The sequence below is a fragment of the Danio aesculapii genome, chromosome 19 (genome assembly GCF_903798145.1).
Source record: "Danio aesculapii chromosome 19, fDanAes4.1, whole genome shotgun sequence".
In the NCBI taxonomy this organism is placed as follows: domain Eukaryota; kingdom Metazoa; phylum Chordata; class Actinopteri; order Cypriniformes; family Danionidae; genus Danio; species Danio aesculapii.
Window position 1 is genome coordinate 7,423,808 of NC_079453.1, and position 19,295 is coordinate 7,443,102.

At 36.8% G+C, this 19,295-nt stretch overlaps 1 protein-coding gene across 2 annotated transcripts in view; it reads right to left on the reverse strand.

The window, feature by feature from the left end:
- LOC130246452 (glutamate receptor ionotropic, kainate 5) overlaps positions 1–19,295 on the reverse strand; it is a 209,669-nt gene that overhangs the window by 188,771 nt on the left and 1,603 nt on the right. For both annotated transcript variants that reach the window (XM_056479409.1, XM_056479408.1), the window contains exon 3: positions 13,902–15,410. The gene's annotated coding sequence lies outside the window, so the exon portion shown is untranslated. The remainder of the gene's footprint in view (positions 1–13,901; positions 15,411–19,295) is intronic.

Here is a 19,295-nt window from a genome sequence, read left to right on the forward strand (position 1 = left end):
ACCTTGTTGAATCTGATTAAGGCAGTTCTGAAGGCCAAAGGGGGTCCTATTCTGTACTTGTAAGGTGTACCTAATAAAGTGGCCGGTGAGTGTATATCTACATGTAAAATAAGCAGACCAAGCACAAATCTTTTGCTCTGATTATTTATATATGTATTTTATTTTAGCTTTGGCAGCAGTGGTGCTGTAATTAGCATGATGACTGTGTGGTTTTTCAGCTGTGCACATTCAGATGCATACCAATTTTTGAGCAGCCTGCCATAAACATTGTGTCTTTAAGATGGTTTGGCAAGTTAAAAATAGTACAACATTTTCAAACTCCCTCTAGAGACTTTTCCATTTTTTTCACTTTGTTGCAGTCCTTATATAAACTCCCCCTTAAGAAAGGCGCTCAGCCTAAAACCACCCTAATTATACAAGACTTCCATAATACTAATTAGACATATTAGTTGCTCACAAATAACGTTTGCACATCCCTAGATTGGCCACCAATTTGTGATGTTTGCGCCACAGAATTATTTTATGGACGCTTTGAAAATTTACAAGTTTCTCAGTAGCAGAAGTCGTCATAGTTGGGTAAACTTCCAATGCAGGCTCATTCTAAAAAACGTACACCTATATACATTTCTGGAGAGAGTCAAATGCGTTTTTAAGAGAGAGTTTTTGTTTTCGTGAACTCACCAGAGCTTTTTAAGATCTAAAATTTCTTTCGCGAGTGCCATTCGCATCTGCTCTTCTCACATAAGTCCACCAGCAGCCGCTGTTCACTGACTGACTGACTGATCGACTGACCGATTGACTAACCCACCCTCCTCCTTACCTAAACCCAACCGATAGTGTTTTAAAAAGCACCGATTAACCAGCGCCCACCCTCTTTCTTAAACGCAACCAATAGTGTTTTCAAAAGCACTGATTGACCAGCACCCACCCCCTTCCCTAAACCCAACCGATAGTGTTTTCAAAAGCACTGATTGACCAGCACCCACCCCCTTCCCTAAACCCAACCGATAGTGTTTTCAAAAGCACTGATTGACCAGCAACCACCCCCTTCCCTAAACCCAACCTATAGTGTTTTCAAAAACACCAATTGACCAGCACCTACCCCCTTCCTTAAACCCAACCGATAGTGTTTTCAAAAGCACTGATTGACCAGCACCCACCCCCTTCCTTAAACCCAACCGATAGTGTTTTCAAAAGCACTGATTGACCAGCACCCACCCCCTTCCCTAAACCCAACCGACAGTGTTTTCAAAAGAATTCCAGAAAAAGAAAAGCCCTCGGGCCACCTGATTTTTTTACCATGTTTTCAGATTTGACCACATTCTCACCCCGTTAATTACTTGTTTATTTTATTTTTTGTCTATTGTTTTTGTCTTTTTGAAACCGTTCTTCATCGGACTCGAACCTCGTTGTTGCGGTCAACTCCACTATGCGTTCATGTTAAAGACGAAATGCAGCCATACACATACTTCTAGCTACATAATTCAAGATCTCCAGAAATGTATATAGGAGAGTACAACAAATACTTTTTTACAATCCCATTTGCTGAAATAATTAAAAAAAAAAACTCCATGATGGTGTTATCAAGACTTCCAAAAAAAGAAAGAAAAATTGTGTGAGGCAACCAAAAGAGAGAACAAAGTCAAATTTTCTGTCCAGCCCCTATAAACGCTGCCTTAAGCCTGGTTTGTACTTCTGCGTCGAGTGATCGGAGTGACCCACGGCGCCTGCCTTGCACGGCTACATTACAGCTTCTCATTCAAAACATTTTATTTTTTAATAGCGGGTGATAATCGCACCAAAACGTATTAAAGGGTAAGTAAATTATAACAGCGCAAACTTTTCTGTAACCGACCATAGTAGTGCTGTGCGTCATTTGTTTAACCCTTTAAGGTTACGTGCTGACTGACTGACTGACTGACAGGTGCGTGATGCGTGAGGCCAGCAAGCACGTCGTATAGCCGTTTCACTTTACTTCAGGATGCATTAATACTGCTCTGTAGGTCTATTGGAGACATTTATAAATATTCCTAGCAAATCTAATAAATGTTGGAGACATAATCGTTACATAAACGCACTAAATCACACTTCAGCTGCGTTTTTTTGAGAGCGCACAAGAAGATCTGTGCTTGAGCAGCGTATATTTGAGGGGGCGTGTAAAAAGTTTTGTGCACGAGCAGAGGAAATCGGCGCGCAAGCAAAGAGATTCGCATGCTGTAGGCTATTACATAAATGCGATCTCGACTCGTAATACTGCGCTCACGACATTTGTCATTGAAATAACGCCACAGGTAGTTAGTAGATCTGTGTAAAAAAAGGTCTGCCGCCACAGCTGGAAAAAATCCTAGAGGCAACACTGTATGTTTTTGTTTTTTATATTAAAATATTATAATATTATAATATTAAAAAATATTAAAAACTTTCAAGGATTTAAGATTATGATAACTGTTAAAGAAGTCATAACAGACTTGACCATTGTTAATATTGAAGAAACAGGTCTTAACGCAAGTTGAATAAGTTGAATCCATATGCTAAACCTTCATGCTTTCCTCTTGTTTTCTTACGCTCTACCAGCAGAAGCAAATATTTGTCTCTTTGGGTTCTTTGATCTAAAACGTAAGCCTCTGGGTAGGTGAGGACGGTCTCCCTGCTCGTGTATACATTAGACAGCACATATTGATTTTTTTTGTGCTGCTCGTCCCAAAAGGCCTTTACATTCCTTCCCTCATCTACTTTCCACACATGGAGATGAATTGCGCTCCAAGGCCAGGTTTGATGAACCCGTGATTGGCTGTCCTTAGCCTTGGGATCCGCAGGTGTAATTAAAGCCAGGAGTCACTATGAATGAGATGGCCTCTAGTGCCTGTCCTGTAGATAAATACATGTACATTCGGCAGACCAAAAACTGCCAGGAACAAGATTCATGCTTGCTCTGAGCTATTTGAGGAAAAGTGAAGGCTCAGATAGCAGTGGAGATTCATGCATCGGCCTAAATATAGATATGAAGAACAAGACCTGACAAGGTCAGGAGAAAATCTATAGAAGTGCCTTTTTTTAATCAATAGCAGTTTTTAATCCGTCAGTCTGTCATTTGAGACTGGACCTGTTGACTTCGGACAACTGCTAACTCAACCTTCAGGGCAGAAGGCATAAATGATGTACACTAATAAGATGGTTTACAGATTAAGAGGTAAAGTGAGCTCAAACTAAGATACTGTTCAAAGCTCTATCTCAGAGTGTCTTGAAAACTCAATGTCTCACTTGATAAACTATCTTCCAATGCTGCACAAGGCTTTAGCCCTGTACAAGAATAATTGCATCATGCTGTAAACACAGCATCAACAAGGTTATATCTTCAGCAATGTGCGTAAAAGAAAGAGTGATTCATGTGATGGCAAGCAACCTATTGCTATTAACAGACCACAGCAGTTATTTTTGGTAAACCATATGTATTTCAAGTATAATGCGGGGTTAATTATCATTTATAATTATAATTTGATATATAGCAAATACGCCTTCTCTATGGTGCGGATGGAAATTTTTATAAATCACATTTTTGAGTATTGAAAGTAATATTTTCTTACAGATATTTTCCCCAAAAGATTCATCAAGTAGGGTTGTGCGATTAATCAAAATCGAATCATAATTGTGATCTGAAATGTTGCGATTAGGCATGTGCCGGTATCACATTTTCATGCTGCAATTAATTGATTGAGCTTTTATCACGGTATACGGTATTATCACGATATTGTAATTTTGCTAGAGAAACAGGTAAAAAAACACAAAAAAACTTTCATTTCGTCAACTTAGTAACTTTAATAACTTTTTAATTAACTAAAAGTACTTCAAACATTTAAACATAAATAAAACAATACACAATATAAAAGAAAACTTGAGCAATTATATCAAAGTGAATGTGCAAAGGGAAACCGTCTTCGATCAGCAATCCCTCTGCATTTTTTTGGAACCCAAAATATTTCCAAACCTCTGACTTTTTTTTTGAAGGGGGATAAATTGTCGGCAGCGTTCCTCCTTCTGCCATGCTTCTTCTTCGTGTGAGGATTAGAGAGCGGTGGCAGCAGCTGCACGCACTGTGTGCACACAGTGCTTCTACATGCGGGGATTGTTTACATCAGAGTGCGCATCAGTTCTGCGCAGCATATACGCACTGTTTCTTTAAGCGGTTGATGGAAAATAAGCTAAGGCGCGTTCTAAGAATATAAATTCGTATCTATTATTTTTCACGGTATTTTGAAGTGCCCGCGATAACAATATCGTGCATATTCATTACCGTGATTTATCACATTACCGAATACCGGCACAAGCCTAGTAGCGATTAGTTAATTGCAAGAGGCTGCAATATGAAATATATATGTATTATATAATTTACGTTTCCAAAAGCCATCGTTAGTCAACTAAGGTTACAAGTTCCGTCGTTACAAACATAGTTCGTTGATTTGCCGTTTTCCAAATCCATCACTTCAACGAACATTCACAAACTGTGTCCAGAAACTTGTGCACCTGCAACTACACCTCTGGAGCTGTAGTTAGAAACATAGTTGTGTGTAGTCTGTGTTCTATTGCCAGTTATCTCCCTATGCCCTATTCATTTAGAACGTTCTAACATTTAAACTTGTAATAATTTAAAAAAAGCATTAAAGTCATCTCTCTTAAGTGTAATTTGCTTTTAAAGTATTTTTACAGTTCAGTTTTAGTGATCTTCATGTTTACAATTGAGCTCCCTTTGCAGTGCACTTTGAAAACATTGATGTCATTTTGAACACAGCCTCATGGCGAAAGCTATAGGTGACCTATTATTTAAAAGCGGAATTTACGTTACGTCTCCAAAGCTTGTGAAAACAAAAAAACATAGCACACATTAATGCTTTTATTTTATAGTAGGTTATTATCAAGTATCTGTACTGTATATGACATGGGCCTGTTGGTGGATTTCTGCAGTGTCAAATTGTAAAATTTGGATGTGTCAAATTGTAAAAGCAGACGTTTCAAAAAATAAAACATAAAAAAACAATATCCTACTCAATAGTAATGATGATAATAATAATAATAATAATAATCATCATCATCATCATCATCATCATCATCATCATCATCAATATTATCAAAGTAGTTTTTTTTTCATTTCCTAATAAATAATAAATATTACATTTCATTTCTTAATTAGTAGCCTCATTATTTATTTATTTATATGATTTATATATGATATTAGTATATGTGTTAGCTTTTGTAAGTGATTTTATGTTTTAGAATAGAATATGAAATATTCTCAATAATATTTGTATAGGAAAAATAGGTCCTATATGAGATGTTTACATATATTTTAATTAATATGGAAAACCAGTGCATGTTTTTATGAAAACTAATATTGGATTTTTTTTTTATGTGTATGCGTGTAAAACAATATAATTTGCACAAAGAAATTATGGGGTTCTTCTCTAAAGAAGTTGTTACTCCACCCCGTTTAAAGCATCATTATGGCCGTTTTACATTATAACTAACGTGATTCAAACGACAGATCTGTGACAGAGAAACTACGATTTTGGGGAAACACTCGTCACTACATCGTTCTTTTCCCACATGATGCATCGTACTATGATGGTTCAGCTGTGAGTTACGTCGTTGCTTGGGAAACGCACCCCTGCCAAATCAGAATTGCGCAACCAAACTATGGGGACAGCACAATAAAACAAACAAACAGGAAAGCGCAAACAAGTGGGATGATGGCATCTGCCGCTTCAGAAGCATTAATAGACGAATTCATATCAAAGAAAAACAGAATGTGGGTAATATGAGAATATTTTGGTTTCAAGAAGTCACCAAAAACAGGTAATTTGTAAGAGCTGTCACAGAATTGTTGCCACAGCACAAGGAAATACAATAACCAGCGCCTAAAAAAGCACCATAGGCGACCATATGAGGAGTGTCTTGCTAAAAAGTCAACTAAAAGTATTACCAGTGACACTCAATCTAGTAGCTAGCAACAGCAAAATACAATTTCAAAGTTGTTTGCAGCTGTTAAACCAAATGAAAAAACATCACGAAGGCACCAGAAGATAACTAACGCCATAAATCACTACAGTTTGCTCTAGAGAAAAGTTGGTGGTTAATTTCTGAATGTTTATAAACAAATTTGAATAAAAGTTGGAGTTAGTTAATATCTATTCAGTTCCTTTTTTAACTAACGCTCACTGCATTTTAGCAGTAAGACGCTACGATACAGAATTTTGAGCTGTAGCTTGTCTACAAAATTAAATCGAAATCGCAATATCCGTCCAAAAAAAAAACACACAAAAAAATTCTCCAAATCGCACAGCCCTACTATCAAGTTAAACAGGTGATATGTGATATGGATGTATTAAATTACCCAAAAATTATACCCATAGCTGTGTCCAAAATCGCATACTACTCACTAGGTACTGCATTTGAATTTAAATGTACTACTCGACCGTTAGAAGTTCTATACAGTCTGAATGCGAGGAATAGGAACTAAACGCAAACGTACTACATCCACCATTTTGTCATCATACACTCCCATTCATGAATTCTGTAATGGTGCATCATGGGATAGCGTAGCTTCCATTGGATGCGCATTTCAGAATCTCATCGGAAGTGTAGTAATACTATTTAGCGTACTATATAGTATGAAAGTATGCGATTTCAGACACTGCCAATCACTTGTTACTAAGCTGTTTTCTAAACATGTATACCTGAACATAAATAATAAAAAACTTAAAACAACAGTGTTTATATAATATTTGCAAAATCTAGTGTTCTGAATTTGATCATGCCTAATAATTTACTGAAAAATTCCTGCCATAATTGACTCTCATGCTGTTGCAAATTTATATGCCTTTTTTATATTAATAAAAACAATAGCACGTAATACAGCCGTCCCTTTTCAATACACAATGGTACAGTGATCATGTACTGCCCTTCTGCCTTAACGCTTAAAAATTCATCCGCCAGTCCATACCTGGAAAATCATGCTCAGTCACACAAGAACCCATGCTGTTTGCTCTTACAGATATCCATCTGAAGTGCTGTAGCTGAACGCACATGGACAAGAATGAGATTTGAGAGCTGCAGCAAATGGGAACTTTAACTACTCTACCTTCAGCCTGTATTGTGAGTCTTCAGATGGAGCATATAGACTATTTTTATGGTGCCTTCATTGTACATTTTTTGTTCATTTTATAGCTTGACAGCTGTTTGGTCATATGCATTCACTGTACAGTACAGTGCAGTTCCTTTGTGCCCTGCAAAATGAAGAGAAAGTCACTGGTTTTAAATGACAAGAGGGTGTGAATATAGAGTTTCCATTTTGGGGGTGAACTAACTCTTAAAGGCTGATGGAAAACGAACAGAAAGTAATATAATGCGGAGTAAAGCTCTTTTATGTGACATTATAATCACTATTGGAACAAATCCAGGTAAAGCTTATTAAAGCAGGGTTTTATTATTTGGACAGCACTGTTTCATGTTGCTTTTGCACTCGCTTTCTCATTCATACACACACACACACACACACACACACAAGGGGACCCGGCACTGACTATGGTGATGGATTAGCTCTCAAGCACCAGTCCTCCCGCTTTCTCTCGCTCTCATCTCTCCATGCCACAGTCTGTGACCACAGTAAGAATGTGTGTATTTCTGACCCCTGAATTCTACATGGACTGGAAGAAGCAGGCGGATGGAAAAAGAGACTTGAAGAATAGAAGGAATGGTGTCTGCAAAGGCAAATGATGGATGTGAAAGATGAGGCGAGGAATGGTGGAGGAAAAGTGTCTGACTCTCGTCCAATGATAGCAGAATACCTGACCAAAGAGCTCTGCAAGGCTAAAAATGTCATGGAAATGAAACACTTCCTCTTCTATCTTTCACTGACTTCTTTACACACTTTGAGTTCAGTTTATCCATAGTTTGACAACTAAAGTCAATGTGGTAATTCAAACAAAATCTGAAAAATAACTGAAATGCCCAAAAATTCAACAAAAATGACAAAATCCACACAAATCGAAGTTCGTTGTTACTTAATTTTTCAGAAGCAAATGGTCAGACTTTGAAGATTACCAAAACTTTTACCAAAAACTTTTTTTTCAGTTAATTAACTTGCACAGATTAATCATTACCTAAAAAATAACAACCCAGCAGGGACAGGTCATAAATATGATGTTTAGATTGATGTTGTACCCCAACATCGTTGGGATGTTGAATTTTGTTTGGAAATTAAAATCAGGTTAATGTCAGAAACCAATGTCAAGCTGACGTCAATGTCAAACCTAAAGTCAACCAAATATCAACGTCTTATGATGTTACAGCTTGACATTGAGTGGATGTTATCACTATGTCTATCAAACGGTGGATTTTAGTTGTCATACCTGACAAAAAAAACGTCAATACGACGTTGGTTTAAGACGTTGAGTCGGCGTTGGATTTTGGCCACTTTCCAACACAACCTAAAATCAACCAAATATCAATGTCTAATGATGTTACAGCTTGACGTTGTGTAGACTTTACCACTATGACACTGGATTTTGGTTGTGATACCTGACGAAAAAATGTCAATACGACATTGGTTTAAGATGTTAGCTGGACGTTGGATTTTGGCCACTTTCCAACACAACCTAAAATCAACCAAATATCAACGTCTAATGATGTTACAGCTTGATGTTGTTTGGATGTTACCACTAAGATGTTGGATTTTGAATGCCTATCTGATGAAAAAATTCAGTATTTGGTGTAAATATGACGGTTTAAGATGCTAGCTCGATGTTGGATTTTGGTCATAATTCAATTACTGCTGTCTATGTAAACATAGTTACAGCTTCAGTCACTTGAGAACGACTCACCATCTTGCAAAATCAGTGAAAACTGGAAAGTTGGACTGGGGTTTAACAGATAATTAAGGGAATTACCATCAGCTGCCAGATTTACACCAATATCTGAGAGGATCTGAATGAGGATCTCTAATTTTAATCAGTGTTTCTTTTTTAAATATCTCTTAAGTTTTTTATACCGTGTTTCAGAATATAAAGAACTCGTGCTTAAAACCTGCCCTTGTAGGTTGTTCTATAAATTGTATCTCCACATTGTGGATTATACAATTATATATATATATATATATATATATATATATATATATATATATATATATATATATATATATATATATATATATATATATATATATATATATATACATACACACACACACACACACACATACATGCATACATATATACACATACATGCATACATATATATATATATATATATATATATATATATATATATATATATATATATATATATATATATATATATATATATATATATATATATACACACACATATATATACACACACATATACATACATATACATACATATACATACATATACATATACATATATATATATATATATATACATACATACATACATACAATCATACATATATATATATATACATATATACATACATACATACATACATACATACATATATGTGTAGATAGATTAAAAATGCATTTATGTCAGTAAAACACTACACCTAACGAAGCATAGGTAATAGGAGTATAACAATATACTCAACTCAGTTGTTAAATTCAAGCTAATGTTTATGCAAATAAACGTTGAGTCCAGAATACAAATATTTATTATTTTGAGGCTGAAAATTACATAATTATGTTAGGCACATGTGCTTACTGTAAATATGTTTTTTTTTTCTGACACTCTGCCTTTTCATATTCGCCTTTGAATTATTAAAATGTATGCTGTATGGTATATCCGTGGTAAATTCACTACTGTCAAACTCTGTAAATTCAAACAGAAAAATGATCTTACAGTGTACTCATTATATGAATGCAGGCATTTGCTGGATCTCTCACAGACAAGCCGTGTGCACACAGACTCTCTCAATGCTCACTATGTTCTGCCTCTTTAAATTCAGTCTCCATTCACTCATTCATGTTGTGCTCGTGCGTCACAGGAGCCTTCAGACTTTCTTGTTTTAGACAGTTTAAGTGTTAAGAAGTCATTGTGTTCTTTCAGAAGTGGATTAGACTGCTTGATTGATCCTTTTTTACAATGCTTTTATGCCCTTTTTAAATTATATTAAGCTCAGGGTTCCCACTTTAAGGCAAATATCGAATACCCTGACTTACACTGACTAAAAATCTGAATTTCCATGATATCTAATAAATGGAAAACAGCTGTTGTGGTGCTTGCACTCAAAATCAATCACTGTTTGTTCAAACTTCTTATTTAAAATGACCTGAATCAACACAATTGTTGAGTTTTTTTGGGACAACTTCATTGTTTTATTATCAATCAACTTCATTCATTCATTCATTCATTCATTTTCCTGCGACTTAGTCCCTTATTTATCAGGGGTCGCTACAGCAGATTGAACCGCCAACTAGTTCAGCATATGTTTTACACAGCGGATGCTCTTCTAGCTGCAACCCAAAACTGGGAAATGTTCAATCAACTTAAATTTATTTAAAAAAATGAAATAATAAAAAGTTAACTTAATCGATTTTTGTTGGGAAAACATTTAGTAAGGAATTGTGGAACCTAGCACAAAATTGTTTTAGCTTGAATATTACTGTTTTACATGACTTTAACAGCTAAAAACACTGTGAAAACTGCTGGGTTCCACACAACTTCTTCATATTGTTCCAACACAAATCGATTAAGTAAACTTATTTGTTTTTACAAATTGGAGTGGATTGAAAATAAAACAATTAAGCTGTCCCCAAAACAAAAAACTCAAAAACTGTGTCAATTCAGCTTATTTTAAAAAAGTAGTTTAAACAAGCAGCAAAAATCATTTTAGGTGAACAACAACAGATAATTTACCTCAGATTTTAAAATATATGAGGTCCTGATTGCTTACTGTTTGTGTGTGATTTCAAAATGCTCCCTCATCCATATTTGACAGCTCAACACCTACACTATAAAAATTCTTGCTACCCTACATTTTTTAGCTGAATTAAATGAATTTTTCTGATTATGTCAACTTACAATCAATCAAACTTTGTATAACTTAAAACTATGTATAAATTAAAATTAGTTGAAACATGGTTAACTCATTAAAATAAGTTAAAAATATATAAAATTATTAGTTGTCTTGAATTTTTGTCATTCATTTTTATATTGTCTTTGCTCCTAAAATTGATATTATCCTGGTATGTTAGCCTTAAATTGCAAGTACAGTCAGGTGACTGCATTTGACGAACCTTATACAGCAGCCTCTGGCGGATTCACGAAAACAAAAACTGCAAAAAAAAAAAAGTGGGATGTATTTGGTGCTCTCCAGAATGGAGGTACATAATCAGAATGAGCCTGTGTTGGTTTTTCCAAAGCCAAGTTTTTAGCTTTCTTCAAAATATATTCATTTGTTTTCAACAGAAAAAAAACACTCATAAAGGTTCAGAACCACTTGAGGGTGAGTAAATAGTGAGTAAATTTTCCTTTTTGGGTGAACTACGGTACACTACCTAAAAGTCTTGTCCACTCCAAGTTTTAGGAACAACAAATCAAAACTTGACTGATTTGGTATCAGAAGTGGCTTATATGAAAGGCAAAGGCCTCTAGATTACGCTTATTTTACCAAAATAAAATATGATCATAACTTGATGTTTAATGATTTAATTAGGACAGTAAGGTCTGACTCTGCTTAGACAAAAGTCTTGTTCCGTAACAGAAATAATGTACAGTACAGAATATAAAGTCATGGTGCGGTGAAAAAAGACCCCCATGAGCTTGGAGGACTGCATCCATACATCTCTGCAATGACTCCAATAACATTAATAAAGTCATCTGGAATTGCAAAAGAAAGTGTCCATACAGGACTCCCAGAGTTCATCAAGATTCTTTGAATTCATCTTTGATGCCTCCATCTTACCACAGACATGCTCAATAATGTTCATGTCTGGTGACTGGGCTGGCCAATCCTGGGGCACCTTGACCTTCTTTGCTTTCAGGAACTTTGATGTGGAGGCTGAAGTATGAGGAGCAGCGCTATCCTGCTAGAGAATTTGCCATCTCCTGTGGTTTGTAATGTAATGGGCAGCACAAATGACTTGATACCTCAGGCTGTTGATGTTGCCATCCACTCTGAAGATCTCTCGCACGCCCCCATACTGAATGTAACCCCAAAGCATGATTTTTCCTTCACCAAACTTGACTGACTTTTGTGGGAATCTCTAGTTCATGTGGGTTCCAATAGGACTTCTGCAGTATTTGTGATAATTGGGATGCAGTTCAACAGATGATTCATCTGAAAAATCGACCTTCTGCCACTTTTCTAAATGATCAACTAGATGTCAGGTTATTATTTGCTGCTCTTACAACTACGATCGACGACAAGACTTTTGTCAGGTAGTGTATTCCTTATACCTTTTCGTACACCAAAATGCATCATATCAAATGTCCATTAGATATCATGAAAGCAAGTTACTGTAGGCAGAACAGCATAAATAACTACAGTATATCCAAATCTGAAAGCACTCTAGCAAAATATGAACATGCACTTTGCAAGCAATATAACCAGGACCTGCCTTCATTAAGAGCATAACAGATGTTGACCGGTAAGGCAGCAGATGACCTGCCCAGTGCCAGAACTACAGACGGAAACACATGGCATTTTGGGAAAGAGCCCAATCTGACTGCGAAACTAGCAATACTTTTAACAACCCAAACACTTTCAACAGGAGGTCGACAACAGGTGCCATTCCACAGTCTGGACATGAGAATCAAGACATTTACTAAGCCTATCCATCACTGAAATACTAAACTGGAGGCTTTTTAAATGATAAGAACAATGTAGGTGGTAAATGAATCACATCTCAAGCTCTATTTCTTGAACGAAACACCTCCACATGATTATTATTGTTCTTTCTACACATATCATTTGTCATCCGAGATGTACATCCCCCTTAAACCGTAGCCCACCACACAAAACCTCCAGCTTTTTGGTTTTTGTTTGTCATATTGGTGGTATCCTGTGTGTCAGCATCATTTTTCATCTCCCGAAAGCTTATTACCAAGCAGGCAACCACAAAAAAAAAACCTTCTAGTCATCCTCAAGCTCAAACAATTAACTGAAAATGATGCTCAAAGCTAATGTAGTTCACACTCCATTCGATTAACTGTAAATAAAAGTGTATTATCGCCGCTCTGTATTTTCCCAGAGCAGAATATCAATATAGATTTTCAATTATTGGCCAGCCAGAAGTGAGGTCTAGACACTGATTGAGCAAGTGATGGGAAAAAAAGGCAGAGACAGAGACCACAGCTGTTCAATCTGGGGGGCAAAGCAGAAAAAAAAACAACACACAATCATTTCTCGAGCGCGTTGTCAGTCACATTTATTATGAATAGCTCTCGTAATACAGCTCATGAACCTCTCCCTGCATAAAAACTTTGAAGACGCATACATCAGTGTGACTTTTGACTACTTTATTAAAGAGGCGTAGCATAAAATTATGTTTATCTCCAATTTAACGCATCTAGATCCATTCATTAGCACACAGCCTCCCCCTGAGAAACTCTGAAAGCACATACCAAATGTGACACATGCTACGCGAAGTGCTCTACAAACACACTGTGTCTGCAGCAGAACATATATTTGCGTATTACGGAAAACACTCTTTGCATGAGTAGCCCGGCGCCGAAGCCTCTGCCATTAACCTTGACTCATTTCTACGTTCAGCATAGCGTAAGCATCCAAGTTAAACACCCACCCGGCCGTACACACATAAACAGACGATAGATAAGCACAGTTACACAGGGAATTGAACAACATATGGAGCCAAAGTCAAACACACACACGACTGCACACACAGACGGAGAGAGCTGGAGATACTCACAGAATGAAGCAGACGACACCGGGAGCTAATATCAAAGGATTGGCACGGATACAAGCTGGCTGCGTCCCGTCGGGAATGCTGACAAATTCCGGGGAAGAAAAAAATAAAAATATCCGAGGACACCTCTGAAACTGGGGGGGAAAGGGGGGGTGCCGGAGAAGGAAGGGGCGAGAGGAAATCTCACGTTTTCTTAAGATCGGAGGTTAGGTTTTAGAAGATTTCCATCTCTTGTTCTCGTAGCCTGGCTCTCCTTTTGCCAAATGCTATCAGGTTCCTGATTTTGACTGGAGATACAACTGCATTTTGGCTGGGGGTGAGCAGGAGTACAGAAGAAAAATCAGTCGGGAAGGCGAATCAAAAAAAATCCAGTGGAGATGAAATAACTCAATTCCCTCCTTTGCTCTCCCAGAGGCATGGAGAGGGGGATAAAAACGGAGATGGAGTGACAAGATAAATACCTAAAACTGCAAAACTGAGAAGGCAACAGAACATTCTGTTTCAGCTAAAGGGGGGAAAAGATTCTCCCTTCTTTCCCTCCACCCTTTTTCAGTCACTGCAATCTCCCCCTTACAGTCTTAAGGGTCATCCGAAAGAAGAAGAAGAACAAAAAATCTAATTTTCAAGATGAAAAGGAGATGAAAATGGAAAAAGAAGCTTAGCTTATCAAAAGGTTGAAGTTAATGATGATCTGTGGCATCTGCCCCCTCCCTCCCCTTTCTCGCTTTCTTTGGTCTTGTTCTCCTTCTGTCGTTCAATTCACCTCAATCTGAACAGTAAATTTTCTTTGTTAGCCCCTTGTCAATCCAAGGCTCACAATTTCATCCGTTTTTCTCTCTCTTTCTGCACTGTAAAACTGTTGGATGTCAGTGTAATAGCTGAGATGTAACTGAGATCTAACACAAAACAATCCCGAAAGCTGTTTTTCCCGTCTGGACAAATGCTAGCAGAAAAAAAAACACTGATTGGTAGAAGGTCAGAACCAGAATCTGATCCTGAGTGGTGGGGTGCTTGAAAGGATCCCCCTGAAAAAAATCCCACTTGAACCTCTAGTTCTCCATTTTCAGCTGCCTGCCAGGCAGGAAGTTCAATTATCTCCTGTTGAACGCTATCGCTTAGAATCTTCGCCGTGCAATATGAAATCAAAGGATCTTTGTGTGATTGGATGACACTTATTCCTTTGGCCCCTCGGGGTTCGGTTCCAACTTGAAGCGCTTGATGGTTTCAGAGTAGTAAACGTCAAGTGATTTCAATATATATATATAAAAAGAAAATCCTAATCAAGGGGATTTGTTCTTTCTTTTCAGTCCTACTTCCTCAGCTGGCTTTTTAACGGCAGATATCCTCAAGTCTCTGCGCTCCTGTCACCGGGCTTTCGTTGGCAGGAAAGTAGGTGCATTCTGAGCGTGTCTGGGGATGTATGGAAGAAGAACTTGCTGTCAGCAGGCAGGAGTGGTAAGACGCCTCAAGGGTGGAGAAACGGGCCTTTACGGAGCACAAAACAGCCTGGAGCTGGAAGAACAGACAATTAGGAACGTATAATTAAAGTAGCAAAAGACATAATGATGTAATACAGTGGTGTAGACTGCTCTTTTTGTATTACGTGTTCATCCAATCACATTATCTAACTCTGTGGTTTCCTTGCATTGGCAATATCTCTCTACAGTGAGGGAAATAAATATTGATAAGTACACGTCATGTTTTTTCCAGGGAATAATATTTCTAATGGTGCTATTTACGTTGGATTGATCAAGGTTTTGGTAAAAACCCAAACAATAAGAATAAAACAAAACAAAAAAGTCTACAACAAGAAAGTACTGAACAACTGAAATGTATTTAATACTTTATATAAGTTATTTTGGTGATGGCAGCTTAAAGACACCTCTTAAGAAGTCACATGCATTGTGTAAAAATTTTGATGGTTTTGAGAACTACTGAGAGATTTTAGTTGCTGTCTGGGCCTTCCATGCCTTTCTACACCTTCCTTTCTTCATGTGTTCAAAACTTTTCCCTGTGTCATTTCATTTTATTATTGATTAGTTTTGTTTTCTTTGTTTATATGTTGTTTATCTGTCAGCAGCACAGAAACAAATGGTGACATCTTCAATACTTATTTCCCCCACTGTATACCTTTCGCAAGACCCCTCCCTGCAGCAGACATTGTTTTTGTGTCATTACTGAACTAATATTTCAGCACAATCTTTTCAGCTTCAAGCACAATTTCCATTATAAATTATTCTAAAAAGTAATTACAGGCAATTGTCCTTTAGATGAAGTGAGAAGCCAATGCAAATGCTTTGAGCAGGGAACAATCACTGTGATTATATTTTCACAGAGTGAAGTGGTGTTACAAGCGACCATATGTAAAATGCTCCACGGTAGATATTAGCGAAACACTGGCTGCTTCTATGCTCGGTTGTTACATAAGCCTGTTAGCAGTAGCTGGAATAAAAGAGAGAGAGGGGAAGCCGGTCAAGGGGCTGCCATGTGTCTAAATCTGTCAATCTACCAATCAACCGTGCTTTTTGAACATCGCAAGCTGATGCTTTTTTACATCATGGCATTAAAGTAGAGCGCTTCACACTGTAAACACATTAAGCCATTAAAACGCTTTACGCTTTGGCTCTCAGGTCAAATTTGATTTGTTTTGGCTCGTGGAAACTAATATAATTTGTGTTGGACATGTACAGGGCGTGATTTGTGGTATGTTATGCATTATTTTTCAAGATGGGGTAATTTTAAGATTCATTTTGCGATGTGTTGTCTTAGAATTTTAGTAAAGGAAACCATTTAAGGTTAGCGTGAACTGGAAGTGGCTGAGCCTTTTCATTCATTCATTCGTTTCCTTCGGCTTAGTCCCTTATTCATCTGGGGATGCCACAGCAGAATGAACTGCCAACTATTCCAGCACATATTTTACGTAGCGGATGCCATTCCAGCAACAACTGACTGGAAATGCCGAGGTGCCTTTTTTCAGAGACTTTAACAGAGTCTAAAAGTCTTGATGGTTCTGAAAATTACTGAGAGATTTCAGCTGCTGTCTGGTCTTTCCATGCCTTTCTACACCTTCCTTTTTTCATGTATTCAATACTTTTTCCTTGTGTCATTTCATTTTATTTTTGATTAGTTTTGTTTTCTTTGTTTACAGTATATGGATTCTGTTGTTACCAACATCCCGTGAAAATTTCAAGTCAACAGCACAGACATCAAAATGACATCACCAGAGAAGGAACGACACTCCAAGCACGAAAGCAAATGTGTGGGTCCTTCACTAGGCATTTTCCTCTTCGCAAAAGAAACTTTCCAAAGACGTCTGTTTTTGCTAGCTTGTGGATTCAATTTTGGCGCTCAAGTGACCAAGATGTAAGAAAGAGAATACGGACAAAATAAAAGATTTTTCAGAATAAAAGATCGTTCAGATAATAAATAAAACGAAAAAAAATTTAATGAAAAAAAAAAATAATAATATATATATATATATATATATATATATATATATATATATATATATATATATATATATATATATTTGTTTTTTTCTTTTTTTCTCTCTGTGGCCTGGTACCAACTGATCTACAGGCTGCTACTTGTCAGCGACTCAGGGATTGGTGACCACTGCGCTAGCTAAATAAACACTATAAATTTAGATTTCACCCAAACTTTAAATTTAGTGCACGTCAGAGCATTTGTCCTTGAAGCGCACATGCCATGTTACAGATAATGATGCTTTATAATATTATCGAATTGTGCATGGAGCCAAACCAATCCTTTTTTTGCCTACTCGAAGCCTTATTACACCATTTTCGAAGCTGTCATGTTAAATCAATAGGTCTGAGCCCTTAGCAGACATCAAACTCGGTACCTTCGGAACACATATTAACAAAGACTTCAGCAAAGGGCGCAGAGGATCACATTCTGTACTTTTCTCTGTGTGATCTAATGCTTCCGCGAGCAAGTCAGAGCAACGTGCCAAGAAACCAACCGAAGGTGAGAGGTTGAAAACGAGATTCGTTTTTTTTTCTTCTTGCACTTCTTGCGCTTTTTGCACAGTGAAACATAATTCGGGTCTGCTTTGTCATCCTCTCTGTCTGAGATAGTGCCTCTGTAATGGATTTATAACTCTGAAGATTTCCCTGATAAATCCAACGCTTTGCATCATCGAAGTTACACAGAGGTAGGGACAACAATGGTATTTCACTCTGATATCACACCACTATTTCACGGCAATTTACGAATCATGTCATGAGGCGATAAAGCGTTTTCCTTTATATTGTCTTTCTCATCAATATTTCTTTATATTTATCTTATCCAGTTGTTTAGGAAAGAGCTTATAGAAGAGCTTGGAGCTTATATCTGCATTGTCAAGAGATTCTAATATTATTGTAGACTATTGGAACTGATAGGAAATTGTATTTGCAGTTGCTCTTGTAATTGTTCACAAGACTTAATGGTAATCTAAAAAAAAGTGGTTAATGCAGAAAGCATAATTAAATTAACAAGAAAAGATTATAAATTATTTGCAAGTTGTATTTAGTAAACGAAAACTGTCAAAAATAAAAATCAAAAAATGAAAAACTAAAACAAAGAAAAAAAATAACTGAAATAAAAATAAACAAAAATAATAATTGTTTTCAGAAATACTAAGGACTTGTTCAGTGACAGAAATTTTGACCTGCGGCTGTTTAGAGAAACACCTGTAGATGGCGCTTATATATATACCAACACATTTTCTTCATTTGACAAGTGTAACTAGATTAATTATTAGTCATCTCAACTTACATTAATCAAACTGACTAAAAATAATAAGTTAAACTTTGTATAACTTTTAAAAATAGTTGAAACCTGATTAACATTTTAAAATAAGCAATATAAAAATATTTGTTGTCTTGATTTTGTCATCTTTTTTTTTTTACAGAAATGATCTTTAAATGTAAAGAAGTGTGTCTTAATTCTTCATCATTTTATACTTTTATTAGCGTAAGCTGCATTTGTGTAGGTTTGTGTTCAGCGGCTGTCCAAACTATTATTTAATATTCATTACCAAAAGGTTTTCACAAGAGTTTGCGAAAACTAAACATTCCTCCGGTCGGTTCTGGACATGTTCAGTTTACTAAAACTGAAACTAAATATATATGTCACAAGGTGGCATGGCTGAGAGTTGTGGGAACAAAACAAGGCCAGTCGCGAGTGATAATGAGCATCACCTGTTTACGCAACGGTCTCGAGTCTCACCGAGGAGTGGAAGCGCAGGACGAGTGACGATAGAGGATGACGAGAGAGGACCAGGACGTTTTATGTTTTGTTTTGCTTTCAGTTTGGAGGCTGTCTATGTGAGTAGCTGTTTGTTTTGTCATAATTAAAAATTGTTTAAAGTTCGTCGGTTTTCCGCCTTCTTCT